The sequence below is a fragment of the Vanessa cardui genome, chromosome 6 (genome assembly GCF_905220365.1).
Source record: "Vanessa cardui chromosome 6, ilVanCard2.1, whole genome shotgun sequence".
In the NCBI taxonomy this organism is placed as follows: domain Eukaryota; kingdom Metazoa; phylum Arthropoda; class Insecta; order Lepidoptera; family Nymphalidae; genus Vanessa; species Vanessa cardui.
This window is the reverse complement of record NC_061128.1, coordinates 3,193,632-3,220,096: the sequence shown is the minus strand read 5'-3', so window position 1 is coordinate 3,220,096 and position 26,465 is coordinate 3,193,632. Positions and strand designations below refer to the sequence as shown.

The following is a 26,465-nucleotide window of genomic DNA, read 5'->3' as shown; positions in this document are numbered from 1 at the left end:
AAAAAAAAACGGTTATTTTAATATTAAAAATAGACACTCAAATTGTACTAATGTATAGATTTACATGTTGCTGCATAATTATAATTTTGAGAACATATTCGGATAGACTACGACTATTAAATTATTAATTTATAAAATATTCGATATTGCTTTACCTTCATAATAGATTAGTAACAATTTACTGGCATACAAATTTAAGCAATTAGATATATGATATGAGATAATTCTATGTAAACCCGTCCACGAATTTCAGTGTCAATAAATATCTACCTACTTAATTATTTTAAAAGTAAAGTAAAGTAAAGTAACAGCCTGTACATTTCCCACTGCTGAGATAAGGCCTCCTCTTCCATTAAGGAGAGGGTTTGGAACATATTCCACCACGCTGTTCCAATGCGGGTTGGTGGAATGCACATGTGGCAGAATTTCGATGAAATTAGACACATGCAGGTTTCCTCACGATGTTTTCCTTCACCGCCGAGCACGAGATGAATTATAAACACAAATTAAGCACATATATATAGTGGTGCTTGCCTGGGTTTGAACCCATAATCATCGGTTAAGATGCACGCGTTCTAACCACTGGGCCATCTCAGCTCTTAATTTTAATATTAATTATTTTATTTTCGATTTATATTCTTATTTGAAATCAAATGAAATTTAAAGGTTTTAAACAAAATATGTCTAAATTAAACAATTTAATAACGTGTTAAAGTTAAATTAAATTATAAGTGTAGATTAGACTGATGGTAAAAAAAGCAACAAGCTTAAAAAAAATTGGACATCTGTAAAAGATTGAAAGAAAGACATAAGAAAAGGAAATTCGAACTTTTATAAAAATAAAATCGTCAAGGAACTATAAAAAAGCAGATCAAATACAAATAAAACAAAAATGATTAATTATTCTCAAAAAAAAAACCGCGATTTACTAAAATTATACCTTCATTGTTTTTAAAAAACGGTATGTCATTTAGATTCAACAGCAAAGCGAGGATCCGTAAAAAGTCTTATCCACTTCATAATCCAGAATATCATTATTGCATTATGATAATTACAATGTCAAAAATATATATATATCTGAAACTCATACAAAAATGCTATTGTTAAAGGCACAATGTAATTGAATATGACAAAATATATCCGTACCTATACTGTTACATGTTTTTTTTTTCATATATATTTAAAAACAACTTGTACTGTGTGTTACTGAAAGTTATTTACTTTTAAGTAATAGCTTCCGTGCCACCATTTCTTATTATAAAAGGCTTTTTCGCGTTTTCTTTTACGCTAATAAAGTAAGTACTGAACTTATTTTAATTGAATAATTGAATCAAATTATAAACCAAGGTTTGTATATGTGTATATATATGTAAAAATTATTGTGTCATATCCTGCGGAGTATGAAAGAACTGTACATGGATTTAAGGACAACGATTCTATTAATAAGATTGGCGCCTCAAGATCCCGTTTACAGGCGGAAAACCAACCCATCAGATGATCATAATAATTATATTGTTATCGACTCACGCATTATATTACGTTTGATACGATAGAACGTTGCAATATAATGGACCGTCAAATTGCATACATGATTTTCTCGTGACATCAGCTAATGACTAGGAAAATATCTATGTAAACAACGAGTAATATAGGCCTTGAACCAGACCTTTATAAACGACAAGACAACTCGTGAGATTGCCATTGTATTGACGACGGGAGATTCAGATCACATGATTCACATATAATGAAATCATAAAGAAATAACTGGCGTGAAATTAACTTCACTCGACACCTATCTAGGTAAATTCATTGATATATTCTTTGCTAAAGTAATTATAAAACGAGAAAGGGAGTTATAATACGTACTCCCAAATTAAACTTAGATAAACAATTTAGGAAAGTTTTAACATTAACCCATATTCATAACATCATTCAATCAACAATAAGGAAAATAACACTGCAGAAATTATGTAAAAAATTATAATCTAAATAAATGATAGATTCATTCAATTTATTTGACAATGCATTCATCTTTTTCTTATCGACATATCTATGTATTACTTTCTTAATTGATTAACGAGCAAAACCGTCGGTAATAATTTGTTTCTTTATAAAACTCGTTTCTAAATAAGACTGAGTAAGATTCTGTTTCCAAATAAACATAATCTTTATAGATTGCAAATCATTATTATCAAATTTCAACTATTATCGCCTTACTCTGAATCATTACGGTACTTGAGTCATTCGGAATGGCATTGCGACCGGTTTCATATCATTACCCACGTTACGTGTCCCGTTCTCACAGTGTCTTTTGGGAGCCACTGGCAGACCCTCACCTCATTGCACAGCTACCGGTTCTTAAGATTGCGTGTTAAGATTAATAAAATCTACAAGTCCACGCAAACTTATAGGTGATTCATTCGATAATGTTAGGAAGTATTCGTGTCTTGCGCACTTTTTGTAGTTGTAATGATCATTAACCTTCTTTTAGCAAATTATCAATTCAAATCTTTTTGCGGCTTCCTTCACGTTCAATTAATTATTATGTCCCCGGTAAACATATAACAACGCAATTCTAGTATCATCAATTACTTTTTTATTTTTTTTATTAACATTACCTAATACTTTTAAGCACCTTTCCTAAATTTGTTCAGGCTTGTCTGGAGGAGTACATCAACCAGAGTTCAATGATCCTTATTCTAAACACTAAAAATTTTACGACAGATCACAAATGATTCAGCAAACCGAATACTGATTAGAATTTGAGTGCAGTGAAAATACAGGCACCAGTTAGGCTATCTGTAACAAGAAACTCGCTGTAGAACACAAGCTTTAAATGTCAGAATCTGATATACGAGATTGACTATATGCATAAAATTTATTGGTTTTGTTCGATTGGACGTTGGAATATTGCTTATCACAGTAAGTCGCTTAACAATAACTCAGGAGTGAGATACGAAGTGATTTCTTACAGAATCGCACTAACAGGACTTTTTGATCTCACTTTTGTCTTCATATTGAAGATGTATGTAACAATGATTTATTACGTGTTACTCCTATTGATGTTAAAGTCATTATTGTCAGTGTTTGTGATAAAAATTGACCATTTACCATTATGTAGACAATTTGTTAGTCTTCCTAACTAAAATAAATAGACAAGTTTTACAATATCCATACTAATATCTATACTTATATTAGAAATGCTAAAGTAACCAACAGACGGCTGTTTATCTGTCATTATTTCACGGTCAAACCACTAAACCGAACTAGATGAATTTTGGTATGAAGCAAACCCCAATGAATAAACTACATTTTTATTGTTACCATCTGACGACCAATCCCTACCACGCGAGCAAAATTGCTGTCGACACATAATAATTAATATAAATATTAATACAAAATATCGGTAAATGATTCGGTAATTATTTTTTTTATATCGTACGACACCAAAACTTACCCAATAATTGAATTCTACAATCAGCATTCCTGCACTACCTTTCAAATTTCAATTGTAGATAGAAGTTTTCGTGTTGGAACGCGAACAACCTTTTATATCGATCTCATTTAAATTTGTATTGATTTATTCGTCTCCGAACTCCCATTGTAGAGTTAGATAAGTTACTAAAAAGGCTTTGACTAGCCGAGATCTTACGTTCTGTAAATGGTATGTCGAGAGTTGATTATGGGCAACTCTCGGTGGGCGTGCAGTCTTTGTATGTTAATTAGAAACGGTTATGTATTACTTACGTGACATCGCCTTTCGTCACGCCGACTGGGAAGTGTCCCTTTGATGATTGCGTGACTTATTAATGCAGTTTTTGATTATATGTATGTATAGAAGCGACAAGGTTCTATTTGCCACAACCGGAGACTACAATTACTTTTCAATCTTTTGTATCGTAAATTAACATTGGAATTGATTCAAATTCCATCTCATAGATAAGTTTTTGCAATCGTAAGTAGATTATTCTTAAGCGCAATCTATCTGTAAATATGATGTAGTAGCCATGTTATTGTATGAAAACCTATTTTAAAAGGTACATCGAAACATCCCTCGGGCTATGCATTCCTGGTTAGCGAATCCATTTGAAATCTGCGCGTGCGCAGGCTGCGGTCTATTTTTACCCTGAGTGGTATGCGCGCCGGCGCCTTAAGGTCATTGCCCGAGACCCTTCGATTGTAAACCTCTTGCAGCCGCAGATTTCTCAAAACAAAGAGGCTTGAACTTGAACGTGACTAATATTGAACATTATTTACCTGTATACTTACAAAAGCAAATCTGATCTGTATGTATAGCAGATCAGGTAAAACCTACAAATTATATTATATAGTTTAATGGAGGTTTTTTAACCACCGTCTCTATCGACTATAATATGTAAGTATCATAAATTTATTTATTTCTGATTCATCAGCTATAAACGTTACTGCTTTTCTCCCATAGGTCGTCACGTGCTGTCTCATCTTATCGTCAATTAAAACCAAAATCGCTTAAGCGCCAGAAATGTACATTCAAGAAACGAGATTTAAAGAAAAAAATTGAAAAATATTAATTTGGGGGATGTAACTTTTCTCTCGTACAAATATAAATAAATCCTGTGATTTATTTATATTTGTACGAGAGATCTCTTCAGATTAATTCAAGTATGCATACGGTTTAGAAAATACATATTACATAAATGAATAAATCGTCAATATTTCCTGAATAATTTAGACTCGTTACACATACATATTACCTGTCTCTACAAAAAAATCAAGACAATACATGCAAAATGTAGGTAAATAATGTTAAGTGGAGACCGTTATGGTTGAAAAAACCTTCATATATTTTGTACGTGTTATCGTCATTCATGTATGTGAAACAGTAAGAAATCTTTTACGAGCGTACTTTCTTCGATAAGGTAATTACAATACCATCAAACATTTCCATGTTGTAAAGAACGCTATAACGTATTTGACTAATCATAAAGTAGTAGTATCTATTGCAGAGCATTGTGTGCAGGTATCATCATCATCATCATCATCATCATCAACCTGAACTTGTCCACGCCACTGTGGTCTTTCTCTGGCTACTCGCATCCAGCTCCTGCCTATGCAGGTATACCATGTACATATGATAGGTAAGAAGCTATACGATATATGAAAAAGAGCGGATAAACCCCAGTGGCTAAAAAACGTCAAATTTAATAAATATAATTTAAAAAAAATTCTAAACACCACTAATTTTTGACGTAAATTCATCTCATAAGTGGCAGTGGCAAAAGTATCGTGAGGTAACTTACATGTAACGAATATAACTTTGCCACTTTCATTTTAAATTAGATAGAAACAGATGTAAAAAAAAAATTAAACATTTTAAATTGACACACGAAGGAAGACCCATTCCACTCTGAGCTTTTATGGTGAACTTGGAAATGTGGTGGTGGTAAATATTTGTGCAAATCATCCATTTATCAGTTACTCTACAACTGAACAATAGCTTATATAATCGTGTTTGAGTTTGATAGATTAGGGTAGGGATTATTTACTTTAAAACAAGAGTTATTGTCTTAAATCACATAGATACTGACACTACTATAAATTCACTACTATATCACTGTAAATAATTGGTTAATTTAAATTCTTGGTTTAATGGCTTTTAGTTGTGTCGATAGGGCACAGATTGGTTAATATCCTCGCAGAGTTTTGAGATTTTTGACAGTAAAAAGGCAAGTGTCACGTTTCCATAGGCACCGTGCGTAGCGATGACTCTGCCATCTCGTGACTCATATTCAAAACTTTTACCGTCAATTTCAGAAGTTATACTGTCAAACAACGGAAAATATTTCTGAATTTTCGAGTTAATTTTTGATAATTTGAGCTATCGAAATGTATTGTTGTATTTCTGGAGGCCGTAATACATCCAAAAACAACTTTAAGGGTGTAAAATTTTACTATTTCCCTACTAATAGTAGTCACATGCCATGGCTTAGGGATAAAAGAGTGAAATGGATAAATGCAGTTATAAAATACACGTAAGTATACCTTCAAGTATTTAAAAAGTACTATTTGATTTTATTTATATAAAATTCACCAATTTATGTTATGGAAGACAGTTTAATTTTCGTCGATCGTTGAATCTAACCTGTAACCGTTGTTTCTTTTAGTAGACATCCAAATAACTGGTTCCCATCTAAAATACCACCATCTGCAGCGCCCATTTTATTGGCAAACGAAAATCCGAAAATCCTTAACACCCTCGTATGTACCTACAATTTTTCCTGGTGAAAAAATATAAAAAACTTGGATCAAAAAATTTAAAGATTTGAAAGACACCAACGTCGAATGCGAGCTGTATCAGTAAAAGAAGATAACTATAAGGTCATTGTTAATTGATAAAAAACCATGTTTTATAATTTTGATCATTGTAAAATCATATTTACAGACTTGACAGTTGTCAGCTTGCCACTAATGTCTCTGGGAAGTTTCTTTTTTTACTCGCACGGTGCCTCTACTGTCGGGATTATAACGCCCTCTATTGTTTCTGCACGGTGCCTATATCGAATAAAGATATTTGACTTTGACATAGATTTCGGTATATTTTTCTTAATTTCCGGTTATGCTATTATAAATCAATAAAAATCAATAATATTTTGTAACGGTACTTCGGTGCTGTACTATAATATCATTGTTATTTTTTTGTCTTGTGGTGCTACAGATTCTGCAAATGTCATCGACATTATTAATATTAGTTACCTATAATAAAATAAAATCCTGTAAACGTGCTGACTAAGGCGTCGCGGTTGAGGAAAAGATCTAAGGCTTATTTCACCAACTTGCAGCAATGTAAACCGGTGACTAAACTAGTAGAAGATTATCATCAAACACATGCAGGAAACCTACATACAAGATATTTTCCATTTCCACCGAACACGAGATGAATTATTAACACAAACTAATTTCATGAAAACGCAGTGGTTTTAAACCCACCTTATCCGGTTAAAATTCCGGTTAATGTTTTTACCGCTGGGCCCTTTCGGCTCATAATTATTAATAGCAATAGTACTAAAGAATAAATAATGACTTCATTCAACAGAAAAAGGAGAAAAGCACGCAGGTGTATATTTTCGTAAATTCAATTGAATTATTAGTTTAGTTTTATGTGTCATAGATAATGTTAGTGAGAAAATTTACTTTTACCTATTGCTAATGTCAAACAATAGAAAATGTGAATTTGATGACAAAATAACATACAGTTATTATATCGTTAGTTTATTATTGTTTAATATATTAATTGGTATTTTACAAAAAAAATTAGATTACAGTTTGTCAGTGCCAATATTTCCCTGTTACCATTGTGGTGGAGCAATTATGTTATGTAAATAGATTTTTGCTAATTTTACAATTATTAGCAATGGCTATATATATAGCAAAAGCTGAGTTGTGCATGAATATAAAAGTAAATTACATTCAAACATTTTTTTATCCTTTGTTTCAACAACAACAACAACAGCCTGTAAATTCCCACTGCTGGGCTAAAGGCCTCCTCTCCCTTTGAAGAGAAGGTTTGGAACTTATTCCACCACGCTGTTCCAATGCGGGTTGGTGGAATACACATGTGGCATAATCTCTATGAAATTTGTCACATGCAGGTTTCCTCACGATGTTTTCCTTCATCCCTGAGCACGAGATGAATTATAAAGACAAATTAAGCACATGAATCAGCGGTGCTTGCCTGGGTTTGAACCCGCAATCATCGGTTAAGATGCAGGCGTTCTAACCACTGGGCCATCTCGAATCATCCTTTGTTTAAATGGTAATAATACTCATACAGCAATCTGGCTCCATGGTATCCGATCCGATGCAATTAATATTATTTCGTAGATTTTTACTTTTTCTTTATAAATAGTTTTTAAGCAGATAATATAAAATGTGTATACAATTATTTTGAAGGTCTCTTAAGGATTTTTGAATTAACGTATTGGCGTTAACTGGGCGCATGTATAGTTAGGTATTATCACCCACTTACGAAACGCACTTCTGCTTCTATAATATTTCACATCAAAACTACGCATTTCGAAATTGCATGCATTATACAATCATATTACTTAACAAATGAGTTATTAAAATATACAAAAATATATTATTATTAAATAGAATGTATAATTTTATAAGGCAATGTATCATGAATGATGTAATGCTACAAATATTCCATTCGATTCATTCTACTATAGTAGAATAAATCCTTGTACACGACACAAGATTGTTATGGAGTTAAATATCACTGCGCCGAAGACGATACATTTGTATTTTTGTATAAAATAATATTAACGAAATAATAGGATAGTATGTAAAAACTTTAAGAACATTATTTTATTTGGCGGTCATTCGGAATAAATTACAAATATTCTAGAATATTATAGATTGTATTGATGTGAAGGATATTTATATGAGCATTTGGGATTAATTTGAATTTGCTTAAAAATTCAATTACAACATTTCACTCAGGCACAATAAGAAGTTAAATGTAAAAATAAAACTTTTAAAAAATAGTGCTAATAAAATGCAGGCATCTTTAAACTTACAATACCATTTTTAGAAATAAATAAACATCTTATAGATAATACAAGTTATTAGATTGTCGAATCAAATATGCGAAACGGACGTATTGAACATTTTTAACTAAATCAAATCAAACCATACTTTATTCAAGAAGGCTTTTACAAGCATTTTTGAATCGTCATGTAATAACTATATAAAGTAAAGCTACCACATCTTCGGAAAGTAGATTTTACGGAGTAGAAGTTGCAAGAAACTCAGTAGTTACGCTTTTTCAACATTTAAAAATACAGATATTTTAGTCAAATACAATTATATATGCATGTAATATATCCTGCCTGGAAGTCAACAAGTATTCATTCCTCAAAATTTATTAAAACACACTTCAGATAATATAGATCTATGGGTTGTAGGTTCGATGCGTGTTTTTTCTGTTTAAGTACCATTTTCTTGGAAATAGTTTGGGCATTCCTTATTTTAAAATTTATGTAGCCGATTGCCTGATAAGTGGTAATAACCTCTACCCAAAGACAATGACACTGTAAAAATATAAATTATATCGACAATTCACCAATGACCTTGGAAACTAAGAAGTTTTTGCTTGTGCCTGTAATTACACTGGCTCTCCCACTCTTGAAATCAGAACATAATGATACCACTATTGTAACCACGATAGGACAAAAGCTTAATAAGCAATATTTGACATCGAATCGATGTGATATAATTGGTCAGGATCTTTTTCGACGATGAAACTGTTATCGTAAGTATGGAAGTGAAATTAAAAGTGGCTATAAGTATTTAGATGAAATGGCGTTGTATTATAAATAAAGATATATTAGTCAAGAACAATATATCTGATCTATTAGCAAATTTCAATTCTTTTTATTTCATTCCTTTCATTTAAGATACAAATTCTGCGATTGGATTAGATTACAAGTATTGTTATTTGGTGGACTGGTGGTAGAATATTCGATGAGTGGGTGGCTGGCACGAGAGTCATTGTTATTTTCCTCTGCTTACAACAACAGCCTGTAAATTCCCACTGCTGGGCTAAAGGCCTCCTCTCCCTTAGAGGAGAAGGTTTGGAACATATTCCACCACGCTGTTCCAATGCGGGTTGGTAGAATACACATGTGGCAGAATTTCTATGAAATTCGACCCATGCAGGTTTCCTTACGATGTTTTCCTTCACCGCCGAGTACGAGATGAATTATAAAGACAAATTAAGCACATGAATCAGCGGTGCTTGCTTGGGTTTGAACCCGCAATCATCGGTTAAGATGCACGCGTTCTAACCACTGGGCCATCTCGACTATTTTTTTTTTCCTCAGCTTGTAATTTGTAAATATAAACTAAAAGCTAGATGTAAGTTTAAATCTTAAAATATAAAATTCGTATAAATTTATACAAATAAATGCAGCAACACGCTGACAGTCACAGAAATTCATGTGATTGGTGTGGTTCAAAAGTCATTAATATCTGCTAAAAACGTTATTACCAACTAGTCGGCACTGGGTCAGCGAGTTTTTGTTTAAACAACCAAACCACACTATGTTGACATTTACTCATAACTCAACTCTCGCTTTTATTTCAACTATATACATATTATATCATTTAGAAAATCCGTCGTACTAGAATTATTATATAATATTAATGCTCAAGTAAGATGATATGATTACACCCTCAGAAACAAAAAAAGAGATTAACGACGAAAGATAGTAATTTTACTTCTTTTTAAAATAATGATTACAAACATGTCTTTCATATAGTAAACATTTTATTTTTTATTTTCAATGGAGATGATGCCCATCGTGAAATCTTTACCCGTTCTCGGAAACATTGTCCATTCTGCGTAGATGTACCTTTTCAATGAATAGTGGATGGATTAATAAAAAAGAGAATGAAAGTATCAAAGCCTTCTCGAACGATAAAGTAACGACAAAATAATCAGTTAACTAAAACGCAATTCGTAAATACCGTATCGGATATGTGTCGAATCGGTTTACTATCCCTTCGCTTCAGTTGCAGCGCATTATTGTTTAGACGTTTTTTATTCGTTTCACAATCAAACGTCCTACAACGTACCTTCATAGTGGCGAAAACTTACTGTAAGTGTAAGTCCTTAAGGCATAAATAGAGTTAATTTTTCAAAAAAAAAAAACAGGTATAAATTAAAAGGTAAGTAGGTCTAAGGTTATTGAGGTATTAGGTATGAATGTTTGACCCAAAAATAGTTTTAAGAGTATTTATAGCCTTCTTCATAAATTTAGTTTTATTAAATGTGTATTTTAAAAGCTAAGAAATAACATATTTATGTCAACGGATTTCCTTCGTTCTGTTTCAGCGGATATTAATTATAAAACACTTATTAAATGCATGTGAGAAAACCGCTAGGTAGATCTTGAACGTGTCAATGTGTGGAAATTACAAATTTATAATTAGACACATTTTAAAATCGTTTTACATTTTTAATAAGCTTAAATTATACTGAATTAAGATTGCAGTATGTATAAATCAATTAATAAATAAAAATTCAATTACCTAATATTAAACAATAAAATTACTAAAGAAGGGTCGAATGTGGATTGAACCGAATACGATATGGAATATCAAATTAAAGAAATTTTATTATTTATCTATTTATTTATAAAAAATCAGTAATTGCTATAAGTTTGAATAATTAGTCATTATTTTCTATTAAACTCGTTCGAGTCTTATCGTGAGTAAGCAGTTACAAATTTCCTAAGTAAATGAAAGTCGCAAATAAATTGTATACGTCAGCTGTTTTCACATAAAACTGTTTTCAATTTATATTTATCGCGACGATTAGTACGAATGAGGTTATTTTAAATGCAGTAAGAGCGGCGAAAGTGGCCACCACGTAAAAAAGTTCATAAAAATATATTGAAAGAGCATTTATTTGCTTTTAATTAAATATCAATTTGCAATATTTTAAGTGAAGAGAATTATAGTCCAATGAATATTCTCCAGGCTTTGAAGGATGTTAGCGAACCAATTTGAGGAGACCTTTATCCAGTATTAGAAACTTGTAGGCTGATGAGCATTCGAGTGGTATAAAATAAACATATAAGAACTTGACAATTACATCTGCTTCTAACAGCTATCACAAATAATGGTGACATACGAAGTAATTATACGCAAATCCTGATAATAAACAGAAAATATTATTATTTATATCTGAAGTCATAACATTTGCATGGCACGGTCAATTGGAATCGATTATTCTGTTTATCCTTTATGTATGAAATGATCATTAACATTGTCATTTCTAATTTTAATAAGTTGGAATAATGAGTACATGTTTCCTATATTCAAGTTATACTGATTCAATAGTAAACCAGAGAACAGACTGCTAGTCCTGGCGATATCTATAGTAGTTCGAAATCCGGTCACTGTATTCAAAATATCAATTCCTTTAGCTTACGTAAGATGAGAAGAGCTGAGATGGCCCAGTGGTTAGAACGCGTGCATTTTAACCGATGACTTCTGGTACAAACCCAGGTAAGCATCACTATATATATATATGTGCTTCAGTTGTATTTATAATTCATCTCGTGCTCGGCGGTGAAAGAAAACATCGTGAGGAAGCCTGCGTGTGTCTAATTTAATCGAAATTCTGCCACATAATAGGTTGGGGAAAAAGTTTCTTCGTATTTTATATGAAAATTCAAAAAGTTTTTTTTATAGTTTATTTAAATTTGACTAAAGTATGTAGGTGCCATTTTGTTCCATAACTTTTTGCCATCTTGTTGGTAGTATTAAATACGCCAGTAGAAAGTATAATATTTATTTATTTCAGGTTTTATTTTTATATTATTGCCCCGAAGTTTACAAATCAAATCTTTTACAATAATTATTTTAAAAAATGTTCCATGCGTGACTTTCTCTTGTTTTTGTAATAATCCGTTTTCGCGGGAAAACATCTTGTATTATTTTATACAGCCATACCAGTTTTAAAATCGATTACACTTACGAAAACGGATACACTAAAAAAATATGAGTTTATTAAATATATAATTATAATATAAATGTATTAGCATAAAGAGTATTAGCATAAAGTAGTGACATGATCCCATTGCTGTAAAAATTTTGAGGCTTCTGATCGAAAAACTGCGACAAGTGGTTTTGGCAGTCCTCTCGTGATGTTAACCTGACACTGCCTAAGGAATTCTGCAGAGACCGAAACAGATGAAAATCTGAAGGTGCAAGGTCAGGACTATACGGCGGATGCATTAATACCTCCCAGCCAAACTCTCGTAATTTTTGTTGAGTGGCTAAAGATGTGTGAGGTCTAGCGTTGTCATGGTGAAAAACCACACCCCTTCTGTTGATCAATTCTGGCCGCTTTCTCTCAATTTCTTGCTTCAATCTCATCAATTGTTCGCAATACAGTTCTGAATCGATGGTCCTGCCGGGCGGTAACAGCTAATAATGAATGATGCCCTTCCAATCCCACCATACACACAGCATTACCTTGTTGCGAGTTAATCCGGGTTTTGCCACAGTCTGTGAAGCTTGACCGGCCTTTGACCACGATCTTTTTCGGACGTTCTTGTCGTATGTGATCCACTTTTCATCACCAGTTATCAGCTTCTTCAAAAATGGTTCGGTTTCATTACGTCGTAATAAAGAATCACAAATGAGTACATGGTTCATTAGGTTTCTTTCAGTGAGTTCATGAGGCACCCATATATCGAGCTTTTTTGTGTACCCAGCTTTATTCAAATGAGTCAAAACCGTTTTGTGGTCAATTGCCAGTTCTTCAGCTACATCGTAACTACTAATATGCCGATCTTGCTCCACTTTTTCAAAAATGGCATTAATTTTGTCCGTAACAGGGCGACCAGAGCGAGATGCATCTTTGATATCAAAATTTCCGGCTTGAAAACGCTTAAACCAAACTTGCGCTACTCTTACAGACACTGCATTAGGTCCATAAACATAACAAATTTTTTTCGCGGCTTGAGTTGCATTTTTACCTTTTTTATAGTAAAATTTTAAAATGTATGGAATTTCTTCTTTAGATTCACTCATTTTAACAACAACAAAAACAAATGAAAATCACACAAATTCCTAATTTGAATTTGGAAGTGCCTTCTTTAAAATTAAAACTTTTTAATGATACCAAAACCAGCCAGATACAAATGGTATAGCCAAAGAGATTTTATTACAAGTTCATACATACTATATGCGAAAAGACTTTTTCCCCAACCTAATATATAGGAGAGGAGGCCTTAGTCCAGCAGTGGGAAATTTACAGGCTGTTACTGTTACTTTTTGTTGCCTACGTACAATAAAAATATCACCCGCACAAATTGTTGCGTGTTATTATCAATAAAAAAATAATGTTTCTTGTATAGGACCCCAATTCAATTATTTATTTTCCGTTTTTAGTATTATTGTTATAGCGGCAAGAGAAATACAATGTCTGTGAATGTCTTACTAAAATGGTTCATGAGATACAGCCTAGTTGCAGACGGACTAACGGACAGCGAGGTCTTAGTAATCCGTTTAAGGAGGTTTAACTATTATAAAATCAGTAACATAATAAGTAAATAACCTATATATTTATCAAAACAATCAACACTTTTTTGAAAGTAAAAAAAATAGCATAAATTACAGTATTTTTTATAATTAAACACGCAAATCACACTATTAAGAGTTATTCATTCATGCAACAAACGCAAGATTGTCGACATAACAAATTGTTTTCTGCCATCAGAGCGTTTAATTGCTGACGAATTAACAGCTGTCTGTTATTTCGTGTGTGACGGGATGAATTCTATCCTTCGTTTCTTTACTATTCTATAATTGTTACTCAGAAATATGAATATTTGTTTTCTTATTCACTTTCAATTTTTTTATGATGTAAGTGAAATTTTACTTTCGATTTTACTTGAATAACTTATGTAAACAAATTTATTTCAATTGGAAAAAAAGTAAACACCATTTATCAATATTCAAATTTTAAAGTTCTTACTTAGAAAATATATCGAATCGCGTATAATTAAAAAATAATTTTATTGATTAACTTAAATTTTATATTGCACAAAAAAAATCTCCACATTTTAATTTTCCTAAAAAATATACATGCTAATATAATATTTAAAAAAAATATTTTAAATTAGTTTAATTTCTAGTTTAATCAATATTTAACCAATATTAAAAAAAAACATTAATTACTAATAATAATTCATTAACTTCTAATTTAGATTCACAAAAAAGATCGCAAACGATTGACTTCAATTGCAGTGTAAAAAGTTGATAAATTAAAAATACTTTCGTTACAGACACACATACATAATTTCTTCATTCTTAAATATTGATTCTGAAACATGTGTATCATTGCAATGACTTTTGCTTTTTGTATGCAAATAAAAACTATTTCGTTATATTAAATAAAAGAAATTCTGTTTTGTGGTGCCTTTTGTATCAACGTACATATAACAGAAGTAAGAATATTTTACAAATTGAAAACAAAAGACCAACGACGCCAGTCTTCATCGTAGTAATTAAAACATTATAATTGCTTATGTGGGTCAAGATTATCTGTACACAATCACGTACAAGTTATTGCAGAAGCGCCTCAAATACTTCATTTTTGTATTAAAAGAATGGATTAATATGTTTGAAGAATCCTGTGATAAGGAGTTTTCTGCCCGAGCCTCTTCTATTCTCGTTAGGAAACGACTCATACAGCGTATGCGTATTTCAAAGTTTTAAACCAGTAATAGGTATATGTTAAGTTACCGATGATAAAAAATCGTGGAGTTAATACCTGTTGACTTCCAAGCAGGATACATTAATTTAAATAATTGTATTTAATTAACATGACGTTGTATTTTTTAAATTAAAAAAAAGAGTCACTGAGTTTCTTGCCGATTCTTCTCGGTAGATTCTACTTTCCGAACCGGTGGTAACTTCACTTAATTGTAAAATGACGATTCAAAAGTGCTTATAAAAGCCTACTTGAATAAAGTTTATTTTGATTTTGATTTTATCCTATATATAACCTAAATGAAAACTAGGAAGGCATTAACTTTCAATGTTTCAAAGGCGATATTCTTTTGTAAAAAAAAAACTGCAAACTAAACAAAGAAAACTTTCGCAAGAAAACATCAGTATACAGAGAATAAGTTTGAATATAGGAGGTTACGTCAAACGGTGAAACTGATCTGAGCATTGAAGTTTTCCAGCCAGCAGAAAATTCTAAAGGGATCGGTATTTTAAATTATTTTCTGTTCTCAATATGTATTTCCGATATAGGTATGTTACGATGTAGGTTTCAATGTTTTTATTTTAAAGGTTTTGTTAGCTTGTGGAGTACTATCAGTATTCCATGTGGGATATATCATCAGGAACTGTATCTTTGTAACAACGAATGTATGCAACAAACATTTATTCCCAATTTCATCTCCTTAGCGAATGAATCCCAAGAGTAAGAGTAACACTGTAAGAGCTACCTCGTACTTATAAAGTTTACAAAATTTTTTCTTCAAAAATACTTGATATTAATTAGTTTTATTTAAACATTTTTGATATATAAAACATCCTGTAAACTAGTTTAGTATATGTATGTAATAGTTTTACGACTTAAACGGTATAATAGATTAGAATCTACATTACGACATGTTTTATGCTTGCATGTAGCAAGATGTTTGCAATCGATGCGCTATCTCACATTCCACACGAAATTATTACCTTTACTAAAAAATGAACACATATATAATAATAACTTCGTTTAATATTTGTTTAAATAATTCCAACTACGTATTTTATTTATGTAGACTTTTAAATCGTCATGGTACAATTTAGTGAAATGTTAATGTAGCACCTGTTCGGAATCTATCGATAAGAACAGGCAAGAAACTCAACCTTTTCTGGTAATTAAATCAAATAATTATTTATATCTTTGTCGCATATTTTTATTAAATTTCACTTCATTTCAATTTATCGATTGTATATAATTGGTTTGCATTGTGAACTATTTTTTCATTTGTTAGGAAAACATTGCCATAGTTACCATTGTATCTGAAAACACAATCGAATACAATCTAACAATGATTAGCAAAACCTGCAATTTGTTCTACGCACAGCCCGTTTGATCTATGTTCTTAATAACGGCTAAATACTATTCATGATAACTTAGTATTTCGTTTACCTACGATATTATAAAATAATAATTATCACTTAAAACTATATTATATTATTAAATTAATTGTTTCTAATGTCAGAAGGTGCTGGAAAACTACTAAAATTTCCATTTTTCCAAATGGAAATTTTAGTAGTTTTCTGGTCTTTTTGGATATTGGCGAATATATTGACTGATTCTATAGTTAGGAAAATTGAATAAAAATATAGTTTATATTTACAAACAGAAGAGAAAGTCTGGTAGTTATAAAAAATTTCGGCAAAGGACATATGTACCCCAAATTATATCAATATTATAAATGTTACCAAACCGCTGAACCGAATTTGATGAAATTTTGTATTAAGCAAACTTGAACTGCAAGAAAGGAGATGAGCCTTTTTTTGCCCAACATATGACAGCCAACCCCTCAAACACGAGGTAATGCGCGGGCAACTACTAGTATACTATATGTTACCTACTCAAATCAAAACAATAATTAGTTAACGAAGACGCAAGACGTATTGTAAAGATACAGCAACGCGTTGATGACACAATTACCTTGGCCGGGCGTAACCTCGTGGGAAGTAACTGAGGTTGCAACCGAATGATCAGTATCTTCCTTCCCACTACGATTACTTTTGTAACCACAATGCCATGAACGTATTCGAAGGCGGTAAGTAGGCTATTGATGTACAAATTCGATTCCTACTTTTTTATGATAAAGAATTTGACATGTTTGATTTAATAAATAAATTTCATACTGGCTGGCTATTTGTTATCTATAAGTTAAAATAATTAGACTAGATTAATCTCTTTAAAGTAATATTAATAATAGGTTAAGGCACCTGACTGTATAAGTTGACAGAGTAATTGCTGGCATGTAATTATTTATTGATCTATTTGGGCCATCAATCGTTAAGATAAGTGAAGATTAAAGTATCAAGATACATAAATTAACATGTATTAATTTATAAATAGTAATAGAACAGTTTTAGCTATAAAATAACATTTTTATCGAACTAAGAATACAACTGAGTCATCCAATACAATCGAATATCTATATTAAATTAATATATTTTATGATCGCATCTTAAAATCGCGGTCCAGTCATATAGCAAAAAGTCTAGTGACTCGTCAGAAATTTTCCGCTTTCAACCACGAACGTAATCAAATCATGATTATTGTAACTGGCAGGTTAGTATAAAAACTGAATGGTTATTAGCAGTGAGATAAAACGACTAGAACTTGTGAGAGTTACTACACTTAATAGATGGGAGACATACCCCGCTTCTAAAACAATTATTGTACTTGTTTCTGAGACTAATTGTATATTATTACCAACTAGCGACCCGAGACGGCTATGCACGGGCGCTATACTGATACTAAATATACTACAGAATTCGGAATTATCAGTGTTTCTTTACTATATTGTCCATGCATTAAATACAACAACCTTTCTCTCCAATCAATCTATCTGTTATAAAAAACCGCATCAAAATCCGTTGCGTAATTTCAAAGATCTAAGAATACAAAGGGACATACAACGGTAAGCTACTACGTTTTCACTTATATATTTCATTAATTATATTCTCTTTACAGAAAGCCACTTGTCCGAAACGTCGAACATTCCACGAAACATTAACTTTAAAGGCCATTTTGCGGCCTATATATTAACATTGAGAAACGCATAAACAGCTCGCAAAGTAAATTAATTTAAGAATTTACAAAAGTTTTATACTTTACGTCATAATAATATGAGAAAAGTAGGTTTCATGGTGATATCACGAGCATCATTTTTTCCTTCCAACAAAACATAAAATTCTGAATTCGTTTCGCACAGTACAGAATACGAAAAGGTTAAGAATTCGCCCGTTATTTTACGGTAACCATGGCTATTACCAGCTCAAGCATTATCTAAAATTTCTCAGTGACCAAAATGTTTTTTTGTTTTTTTTGTACCCCAGATCTCAATTAGTCACTGTGGTACATGTCAAAATATTACGTTCCTCTTTGTAATATCTTTAATCAACTTTTATAGACTTATGAAATTTTTATCTGTTACATTGAATTTTAAAATGAAAAAAGTTTCTGTAAAAGTAAACAATATTTTAAAAGAAAATTTATGTCGTCACTTAAATAGTAACTTTAACCTTCAAATGGCATCTTGTAAGTATTTTGCCATACATATACAAAACACATATATTTTACGAATTCTTAAATATGAAATTCGAGATAGATTAAGAGATGTCTTCCATATTCTCTCTCAGAATCTATTTGGTTGCCATAAATTGCAATTAGCTTATTGAACAAGTAACCGTTTCTAATGAGTCGAGCGACCTACGACGAGTTGTCCACAGCGCCCTATAATTTCTCATTTCAGAGCAATCGTTAAAAGGCCTACAATTTACTGTCCGTAATCAGCCCGTTCTAGTCTAACTGTAACATGTGTAACTGTATCTAAGTAAGCCGAACACAGTTGTTTGTTAAATTGCATAATAGACATTATTCACGGTACTTATATTTAAGAGTTACAACCGGTTACTTTATAAAGGAACATACGTTATGTATAGCATATTGTAAAAAATAAAACATACATTTTATACCACACTTTTCGGCGTCATTGTATGTGTCAAAGTGCGTTATGTAGTAAGTACAAATAAAGGAAACCGACATAAGATAACAAAGAAAAATGTACATTAGTATTGACTTATCGTAAAGCTGTGTGTCTACAACTGAAAGTAAAAGTTGGTTTCTGCAAATGTTTTGTTTTGTTTCACTTTTAACAACTCATTTATCGTCATAAGCTTAGCTCGCAGAGCGAATTCTCTGTCACGTTGATTCGAAAGTTGAAAGGGGGGCGACGACGCGGCTCATCAAGCAAGCAGCTTAGCATAGGTGAGAGAAAAGTAACCTTGATACGAGCGAAGACTGAAGAAAGCGTCCGGAACATTGCCAATGTCAATTATATGGATTTCGAACATACACGTAAATACTCCTTGGAGTATTGAGCGCCGGATGAATATAAATCACCTTATTTATTTAACGATGTCCGGATTGAGATTTAATTTGAAAACAAGCGTAATATACACGACATTATTACCCATAAATTGCTTAAACACATGAGGGCGAAAAAAGCATTACTTGTTTGTAATGTAAAATCTTATTGACGGTAGAATATTTGATTAATGGGCGGTACTTAAATTAAATAATTGTTTTCCACAATGTCAGAGCATTGTCAATTTTATTCTTTTAAATTACTTTCATACTATTTTGAAAAATACGATAAATAGTAGTAGTTGATAAACTTTTATTTTATACATATAAATCCTTATTATTGTTATTGACTAAAAACATATCTGAAACTATTAATCGCTTATAATTTAGTTTAGATTAACAGCTTAATATAAAATATCTTCCATATTTTATAATGGCAAAATTCGGAAGAATCTTTTTATTATTTAACAAAATAGATTATATATAAAAAATAAAAAATAGTTTAATCCTTCAGAGACCAGACGCAGCGGTCTTAAGTAATAAAAAATGCACTTGAATTCGAGCACATTCAGTCGTTTTTACGGTACATTGATTTTAGTTTTTGCACGTTTTGCGGTGTTCGTTTATTCAACGCTTTCTTCCAATTTTACGATTTACCAAATTTCTCATACTATCACATCTCTGGGCATGACTCGACATATTTTTATTATAATAGTCGAATTATAAAAACAAGGTAAAGATTCGAATTAAACGACCAGATTTAAAAAAAATATATGATAAAGCGTAATTCGTTTAATTAAACTTATATGACTAAAATGCTGAAATTAAATAATATTTTATTTAATATGAGGCTTATGTTTAAAACTATGGCTAATCACGAAATTGCTATAAATATTTCTTAAAATAAAAAATAACCTACGTTGTAATATAACATAACTTGGTTAACAATTAATTTGATTAGTCGATTCGAGGTTGATTTGACCATCTTGCAATTAAATCTTTATTCAAGTTTCGAGATGACGGTTGTATGTTTCAAGCGATGCTCGTATATGTATACAAATAAGTCGTATACATAGATAACAATCACGACACATTACTGATTGAATAATTGTTGTTAAATAATTCAATATTAAATATGATATCTATAAATATGTAATAGTAAGTTAATGGTGAATTAAAAAAGGCTAACGTTGCAGATAAAAATTCTAAAAATGATGACGTAAATTTAATTACAAACAAAATTTATGTAAATACACATATAATATAAGAGAATAAATTTAATTCGTAAATGAATACAAATTATCCACCAAACGTTTACACCATTAATAATACGAATTAAAGTTACCTAATCAGAACAAAATTTAACAGAATTATGTGTTAACCTTTGTTATAGTCATCATTGAAATATTAAGTTACACAACACTAAGAGGGGGGAATCTTCGGCTTTTTATTACGTAATATATTTTAAGCAATATTACAGTTGGACTATGCAACATGCATGGGACAGTTTTCTCTGCACAACAGGGCACAGAGTATGAGATTTAACGGTTGATCAAGCAAGGTTAACAACGTATGTCCATTTCCAAGCTTACTTACACCACATAACTTAAATCACACATCTTTCTATTATATTATCTTATCTGTAACAAGTTGTTGCCCGCGGCTTCGCTCGCGTTTTAGAGGTTGGATGTCATTTGTTAGGCAAAAAAGTAGCCTATGTCCTTCCGTGGAATTCAAATTTGCTTTGGTCGTGAAAAAGCGACAGACAAACAGACATACACTATTATAAATGTAGAACGAACACATTTATTGAGTCGAGTGCCCAGTGGTTAGAACGCGTGCATCTTAACCGAAGATTGCGGGTTCAAACCCAGGCAAGCACCGCTGTTTCATGTGCTTAATTTGTCTTTATAATTCATCTCGTGCTCAGCGGTGAAGGAAAACATCGTGAGGAAACCTGCATGTGACAAATTTCATAGAAATTCTGCCACATGTGTATTCCACCAACACGCATTCGAACAGCATGGTGGAATATGTTCCAAACCTTCTCCTCAAAGGGAGAGGAAGCCTTTAGCGCAGCTGTGGCAATTTACAGGCTGCTGTTGTTACTGTTGTTTTTGTAACATATTTATAATAGTAGTATAGATAATCGGGCTCTCGGGCTTGCACGGGGCCGTACAACAAAGTAAATATTGATAGCACATGATCACTAAAAACATAACAAGGAAAATATCTTAATCGAGGCCAAGGACTGAGCTCAAAAGTGAAATACTCTTCGCTATGAAAAATTTAATTAAATTATTTATGATAAGATCTCGCACACATTAACGAATGCAGTCAAAAAGTGTTATACTTTAAAAGCAGTACGTCTGCTAGTAATGTATAAACTAGAGCAAATATAATGATATAAGTGAAGTAACGGTCGCTTGTGCATTCCTTTATAACGGATGCTAAGGCCAATTCATGAGCTTGCTGTTTTGACGGACGTTTATCGGATATGAACTGGGGTTCTGTTTGAACTACTTCCAAAGGAAAGGTTCTTTATTTACAAATAGTGTACGAACGATTCTCTGAAGATTAAGGTAAGGTAAACTGTATAAAATGTAAATATTTTACTAAGTAAGCATATAAAATATTATTTACGAGAAAAACACTTACATATATTAACATTTTTTTATTATCCAACGTATATAGGTAATATGGGGCTTTTTGGGTGCAGCTTTTATAGTTTTCGATATAAAAAAAATCTTGTATTTCCATAGCATATAAAGAGATATTGTTTTATGTATATTATAAATATAGCCTTAGGTATTAAATTCGTAGGTTATATGTATAGTTATGTGTACTTACATTAGATATAGTCGAAAAAAACATTACATAAGTTTCTAATTTTAGTGAAATATGCAATGTGTGCCGAGAATTCTGTTATTTGTTACTTAAAAATGTAACCTATTTTTTTTAAACTTCATTAAACCATTTTCGATCTTAAAGCTTAAATAATTAAAATTATACTTTATAAACAGAATGAAAGTCGGTCTTCCACGAGTAACAAACACGACTAATTTGATAGCTCTAACGAATCGAATTGTTGTTAGCCGAATTATGGAGTACCTAGTGTTAAAATAATGCAATTCGTCTGAGAACTGAATTAAGTGGGTCTCATTGCCTCTCGATTTAGTAAATACCGTTGTATTTACAGTTGCAATGAGATAAATAAAAATATGCGGGTAGCTAATTAATATGTTGCAATTTTATCAAATACTTATTTAAAAATTACATGCGGAAATATAGTAAGTTCGCAGTGGATCTTATGAAACATTATTATATTATTTAGAAGGTCACCTTTGAAGTATGTGTAAACCCATCGGAACATGACTTATAATACAAAAGCGAAACAGTATGAATCGGACATAAACACTAATCATTTGTGGATCTTCCAGATAATGTTTTTAAACAATGGCGGTCGTTCCGTCTGGGTGCAACTCTTGCGCAGCAATGTTGCGCGTGCCTAGGACGAGTTGCGACATCTATGAATTAGTGTAAATTAACGGTTAATGTTCTGTCGAAGTGTATAAACTTATACTAGTCTAGTATTTTAATAACAGAATATCAGGTGAAACAACACTATGCAGAACCTATTATCAAAATTCTACCTTCCCTTTTTTATTTTTAACTTAGTAAATATAGTATTCGTCAAGTCGTCGTCGATTTTATTGTTAGCGATAGCTGCAAGTTTACCAACCACCCGAATCGAATATCGATAACTTAGTCAGTACTAAATAACCACTTGCAATATAGTTATTTATGTTTCATAAAATACCACCCTCTGCTGTCAAAATGCTTCGTCATATCATTAACACTTCTTTGGCTTACGTCACATATCATAATAACAATCAGAACCAAAATTAAAATAATACAACACAACACGAACAGCTACTGGGGAAATGCCTCTTCTTCTCTTGAGAAGCACATTTGGAACGCTGATGGGGCAAAACCATTTGTAACAATTTGTAAACAAATAATTGGAAAAACTATTCGCTAACCCATAGCGTTCAATCTAAGAGCGCGGCCCTGTCACAATTTCGTTTACTCGTGGAGGTCAAATCTAACAAACGAGTACAAAATTAATTGTACCATGAATTAATAATGCTATCAAATTGTTTTATGGGCTATTGTCAGTAAAATGAAGTTGCAAATGGTGTGAGCTTAGTTTGAATAAATAAATAGAGAGTTTAATGTCCATATACGTTTGCTCGTGGGAATTACAATACTATAACGATGAAACTAAATGCCTCGATCATTAAGTCCGTATAATTGAATCTTCCATAGCATCAATTGAGTTGGAAAATCCAAACTGCAAACCTCCCTTTAAAAATTTACCTGCCTTCCTTCTACCTTTGGAAAGACTAAGTTCAAAACGGCGAATGAAACATTTCTGCAAAAAGGATTCTATTCTTTGTCTTTTAAAATTATGATATCGGCGTTTCGAATTTTTCATTTATAAGTTTGTTGCAAGTAGTATTTTCTTAAGTTTTTAGTTTCTCTAAAAGTATAAATTAAATTATTTCTATTTTTTTAGTAGGTATACACTCAGTTTTGGGAATAGACCTAACTTTACGGACTGCATAAGACGATGCATTTTTGAAACAATTAATGGCGTACTAAATACACCCTTTCTCAATGATTGCTTATTTTTTTTGTAAAATTTAAACAGAAAAAATATAAATAAATCTGTGCGAAGTAGAAAACTAGCGAAGGTATCAAGTAATATTCAGCAAAAGCTGAATGGAGAACTTCTTCGCTTTCGTAATTTATAACTTTGGCATTTCACTACAGTTGACGGACGATAATTTGATTAATTTAGTTATTTGTATTGTCTTAATTCAAAGATAATTAAGCGAAAGGACCAATTTTATTAAAAAGCATATTAAGGTAAATGATTGCAGAGCCGTTTTTTACATTTTAAATGCACTCACAATTATACATTTAACATTAGATATATCTGGCAACTGTAATAGCGTCTGTAGCTATTATGGGTTGTAAACTTAAATCATGATAACAATAAAATAAGATCACGATGACGGGTAATTATAATTATATAAGCGTAATAATGATTAGGTCCTCCTGACTGATTTCGTTAAAGGCAGCCATTGTAAAGAGATATTATAAAACTCATTGCACAAGCATGCGCACAAACATAGATGCACTTTCTGTACTCTCACTTTTATATTTTGATGGGACGTCAATTAGACAGGAATGGAAAGTTATGGTGAAAGACCAACATCGCTAAACATTTTAAAAACTAAATGAGATAACCATCAAATCCTGATCCTGATCTGAACCTAATTAACTAGCAACGAGCCAGTCCTAACCGTTACTTTGATATCAAAGCAGGTTCAATAATGTGTTATTTATCGTATTATACTATTGTGTTTTTTTTTAGTTCAGCCATAAATACCACAACCGACAGCGGTACCTTATATCTCCGTGCAGCGTGACGTTCTGGTAAAGTGAAGAAACTGGTAAGATCTAGATTCTGTTTTAGAAATTGGTGTAATCAAAAAAATTAATACCGAGTACACGATTACATACAGCCGAAGCTGTGGAAGCGAGTGTTGATGGGTGCCTTTGAAACGGGTGGATGGAGACGCTACACCAAAGGCAGCGCTGCAGACTTCACGAATCGAAATTCTGGTGATAATTCTGAGTTTGAAACCAATGCTCGAATTGGGATTTGTTATTATAATATCTTAAAGTAATACACTGGCTATTAAACCATTTAATTTTGGGCGGTGTCAGAGGAAAGGAGGCTTCTTCAGCAACAGTGTTTTCCGATATTTTACACATTGGGAATAGAATTGGATTCCAGACTTCAGTGGAGTCCCCATTTATTGTCTCTAACAGAAATACTCAGCTCCGCAGCATACTTGGTTAGAAAAGTTAGACAACTAACTGATATTGATACCGCTCGTTTAGTGTATCTTGGTTATTTTCACAGTATTATGTCATACGGCATATTACTTTGGGGTAACGCTGCAGATATTGAATCTGTCTTTATTTTACAAAAGAGAGCAATCCGGTTTATTTATAATCTTGGAGCTAGAGACTCTCTTCGGGATGTTTTTAACAGAGTAGGAATACTCACTGTTGCGTCGCAATATATTTACAATAATATCATGTATATTCACAGTAATATTGATCACTTTGATAAAATCAGTGATAAAATCATTGTATATGCACTAGAAGTAAGGATAAGCTTATAACGCCAAGTTTCCGACTCCGCAAAGCAAGTGAAATTTTTAACTTTGCCTTCTCGTAAATTCAAATCGTTTATAAAAAATACATAGGTAAAAAAGACGTATTATTCCATACAAGATTTTGTAGATGATAAAAAAGCGTGGAATTAATACCTGTTGACTTTAGTGTTGCCCAAATGCAAGACCAAGACGAGACTTAGCCAGTCTTGGTCTTGGTCTTGCGCCAATACACCTGGTCTTGGTCTTGGTCTTGGTCTTGCGCTCCCAGTCTTGGTCTTGGTCTTGGTCTTGCAGCAAGAGTCTTGCAAGTCTTGCAATTACCTATTAGTCTATTACTATTTATTAAAGTTTATTTTAAATCTCAGAAAAACGTATTAGAATTGGAACATTGTGAGCTTGACTTAACATAGCCATAGTAAAGATCAAGCAGATTAATAAATTGCTGAAGATTTGATAAGAAATTTGAAAAATCAACTGACAAACACAGATTATTTATTACCTACTTGTACAGAGTCGACGCGTGAATA

At 31.9% G+C, this 26,465-nt stretch overlaps 1 protein-coding gene across 1 annotated transcript in view; it reads right to left on the bottom strand.

The window, feature by feature from the left end:
* Positions 1 to 26,465, bottom strand: part of LOC124530221 (ATP-binding cassette sub-family G member 8) — a 55,603-nt gene that overhangs the window by 18,986 nt on the left and 10,152 nt on the right. The window lies entirely within an intron of this gene.